Consider the following 4,436-nt stretch of genomic DNA (forward strand, 5'->3'; position numbering starts at 1 on the left):
TCTATAGCTTTCAACAGGTTGAAAATTTGGGCACAATTACTTAAGTAGTATTATATCCTTCCATCAGATACCAGATTGTGGTGGATTGTCTTCTTTTGGGATGTTCTCAGTTGTGATGATGGATATCGATATATCCTTTTCCACAGTAGGTTTATCAAAGTGCATTTATTTACTCTTAAAAATATGGATTCTAAATCATCCTTATTTTGTAATATATATTTATAGAAAACTGCATGTTTAAAGAAATGCATTTATTGGAAGCAATGGTTGAAACAGGACATAAATATTATTAATTCCCATTCACAGTTAATAATTCTATCTGAGCTAAGTTTAAATATACATATATATAATATATAATGTATGATGAATAAATGTTGCTAACACTGCTATGATTATCTGTTTCCGAGGTTTCTATCATGTTCCATTGATCTGTGTGTCTGTTTTTATGCCAGTACCATACTGTTATGGTGACAACAGCTTTGTAATCTAGCTTGAAATTGGAGTTTGGTGTGTCCAGGTAGCTTAATCCCTTGTTTCTTTGTTTCTTTCTTTTTTTCTTTCTTACCGTGAGATTATTTATTTATTTATGTTTACTTAGCTTACATTTGTATTCTAAATGTTTTTGTATTTTTGTGGTATTCATTGTAATACCTCATCTTTCTTTTTTTTAAGTTTTTCACATTTTTTAATTTAAATTCAGTTAGCCAAGGTATAGTTTTTGAGGTAATGGTCAATAATTCATTAGTTGCATATAACACCCAGGCCTCATCACCGCATGTCCCCTCATTAATACCAATCACCCAGGTACCCCGCCCCCCAACCTACCTCTCCCCCAGTTTGTTTCCTATGATTAAGAGTCACCCTCTCTGATTTCTTCCCATTCAGTTTTCCCTCCCTTCCTCTCTGATCCTCCACACTATTTCTTGTGTTCCACATATGAGTGAAACTATATGATAATTATCATTCTCTGCTTGACTTATTTCATTTAGCTTAAGCCCCTCCAGTTCCATCCATGCTGAGGCAAATGGTGGGTGTTCATCCCTTCTGATGGCTGAGTACTACTCTATGGCATGTATGTACCACCTCTTCTCTGTACACTCCTCTGTTGAGGGTTATCTCAGCTCCTTCCACAGTTCAGCTTTTATGGACATTGCTGCTATGAACATTGGGATACATGTGTCCCTTCTTTTCACTACATCTGTATCTTCGGAGTAAATACCCAGGAGTGCAATTGCTGGGTTGTAGGATAGCTCTATTTTTACTTTGTGAGGAACCCCATGCTGTTTTCCAGAGTGACTACACCAGCTTGCATTCCCCCCAATAGTACGAGAGGCTTCCCCTTTCTCCACATCCTCACGAACACCTTATTGTTTCCTGTCTTGTTAAATTAATTTTATTTTTTTAAGATTTTATTTATTTATTTGACAGACAGAGATCACACGTAGGCAGAGAGGTAAGCAGAGAGAGAGAGGAAGGGAAGCAGGCTCTCTGCTGAGCAGAGAGCCTGATGTGGGGCTCGATCCCAGGACCTTGGGATTTTGACCTGTGCTGAAGGCAGAGGCTTTAACCCACTGAGCCACCCAGGCACCCCCTGTCTCATTAATTTTAGCTGTTCTAACTGGTGTGAGGTGGTATCTCATTGTGGTTTTGAATTCCCTTATGACATGTGATGTGGAGCACTTTTCATGGTCTGTTGGCCATTCGGATGTCTTCTTTGAAGAAGTGTCTCTTCCTGTCTTTTGCCCATTTCTTCAGTGGATTCACTGTTTCTTGGGTGTTGAGTTTGAGCAGTTCTTTATAGATCTGGGACACCAGACTTTTATGTATCATGCCATTTGCAAATATATTTCCCATTCTGTAGTTGCCTTTAGTTTTGTTAATTGTTTCTTTTGCTGTGCAGAAGCTTTTTATTTTGATGAAGTCCATATAGTTCATTTTTGCTTTTGTATCCCTGGCCTTTAGAGACATGTCTTGTAAGAAATTGCAGTGCCCAAGTTCGAAGAGGTTGTTGCCTGTGTTCTCCTCCAGGATTTTCATGTGAGACAGGAATCAATTACCTTTCTTTCCCGATGTATTTGAGTCCTCCCTCTTTCTTGGTGAGTCTAGCTAAAAGTTTGTCAGTTTTGTTTATCTTTCAAAAAAAGTCAGCTCATATTTTCATTGATCTTTTGTCTTTTTAGTCTCTATTGGATTGATTTCAACATTCCACTTTGTTGTTTCCTTATTTCTACTGTTATGGGGATTTGCTTTTTTTTTTTTTTCCCCCAGTTCTTTCCCATGTAAAATTAAGTTGGCTATTGGAGAGCTTTCAAGTGGATTGATGAGGACTGGAATTTCTATGAACTTCCCCCTTAGAGCTACTTTTGCTGCATCCCATAACTTTTCATTGGTTCTCTTTTTCATTTGTCTCAAGGTACTTTTAAAATTTCTTTTGATTTCTTCTTTGACCATTGGTTATTTCCTAGCATGTTGTTAAATTTCCACATTTTTTTACCTTTTTTAAAAATTTATTTATTTATTTGACAGAGAGAGAGAGAGAGAGAGATCACAAGTAGGCAGAGAGACAGACAGAGAGGGGGAAGCAGGCTCTCCACTGAGCACAGAGCCCAAAGTGGGACTTGATCCCAGGACCCCGAGATCATGACTTTAGCCAAAGGCAGAGGCTTATTAATCCATTGAGCCGCCCAGACACCCCTAAATTTCCACGTATTTTTAGCTGTTCCATTTTCTTCTTGTGACTGATTTCTACATTCATACTGTTATGGGTGGACAAGATTAGAACCAGAGCATGAAGGGAGCATTCAGTTTAAAGTTTAGTTTCCTGGGGTATTTTCTAAGGGCAGACCACGACTTCCAAGGGGACAGAGGAAGGTTTTGTGATACTTGGTGGATGGTCAACCCTTGTTAGAATTACTGATTACTACTGTGCAGACTGTGTACCACACTTCACACTGTAGCCCTGAAAGACTTGTACTTCCTTAGAAATATTTTACCGTAGGTTCAGTGGTCGCCTTCTCTAACAGAAAGGTGCCATTTGGGTTCAAGTGATTCGACATCAGGGTAGATGATGCGAGGTATAGTTTCACAGCAAACATGACAAAAACATGTAAATGACAGAACAGTATGTAGTTAAATGTACTCTGTTCTATGGCAGGGATGGGAAAAGTGAACAATCAGGTCAGAGAGGGGAATGGGCGTTCCAAGAAGCGCTGGAGTTGTCAGGGGGTAGGGGGTGTCTCTTGGAGGTGAGGACCAGGAGACTTGTCATGGGTTACAAAATTGCAGCATCAGGTTGTGCGTTCTGCCTGACCCACAACCCCTGGCGGCATTGGGAGCATTCTAGATCCAGAGGATCTACAGACTGCTGACTGGCCTGAGCAGAGTCTCCATGGCATGTCTTCTTGATTCCTGGGTGTAGCTCTTCTCCTTTAGCTTTCCTCTGAGCTGCACTATTTTGTGTGGATTCAGTGCTGGTAGTTGACACGAATTCTTTCTGAAAAGAAGTGGAACAGAAGTCATCCTTGTTTCCTAAGTAGACCTGAATATATTCAATCGTCATAGCCATTTCCCAGGCCCTTGGTCCTTCATCGGCTGGCCAACTCCGAGATTTTTGGAAACATCTTCTATTTTTAACAGGTTGAAAGAATTAGTTTGATTTTTTTAAAAAAATCAACCAAGCCACACATTTCATAATCTATAAAATGATCTGAAAACACTGAATGAACAAGGCTTGACAGGATGAAGGAAGAATTAGCTTTGCAGTGGGGTTTGCGCCAATGTTTACTCTCTGCTGCCCCCGTGTGGCCACTCTCCAGATAGCACGTGGCCGAATGTGTTCCTACTTAGCAGATTCAAGAGAGAATAAGACAGAAGAAGGTTGGTCCCTGAATTCCTCAACGCCTAAAAACTACCCTCTAATTTATGAACGATATTCTACATCGAGTATGTCTTAACTAGATATTAGGGTTAGGGTCAAGGGGAAGTTGCATGCATTAACTATGCGCAGTTTTTTGTATGTCAATCTTACCTGCCCAAAGTGATTCAAAAACAAAAAACAAAACAAAACAAAACAAAAAAAACAATAAAATGGGAGAGGATACAGTCACCACAGCACAGCGCACATTACCTGCCCCAGGAGATAGGTAACTAAACATAATTATTGTTTCATCTCAGCTGAGGACCAGGAGCTGGTCCTGCGGGTACCGGGCAGGTAGCATGTGTGGCCAGCTGCCCTTTTCCTCCAACACCCACACCCAGCTTAGCACATCCTCTGCTATGCTCAAGGGCAGCAAAACGATGATCCAGTGCAGGTGTGACTCCCTTTTGTCAGGCGTGGCTTGCTTCCGACAGGTAGAGAAGTGGGCCAGGTCACATACACATGACATGTCCTTTTGGTTCCTTGCTATCTGCCTCTCCTTTTGGTCACCCTGGTCCTG

Source organism: Lontra canadensis, unplaced genomic scaffold (assembly GCF_010015895.1).
Source record: "Lontra canadensis isolate GAN:19392208 unplaced genomic scaffold, GSC_riverotter_1.0 scaffold10, whole genome shotgun sequence".
NCBI classification, from domain to species: domain Eukaryota; kingdom Metazoa; phylum Chordata; class Mammalia; order Carnivora; family Mustelidae; genus Lontra; species Lontra canadensis.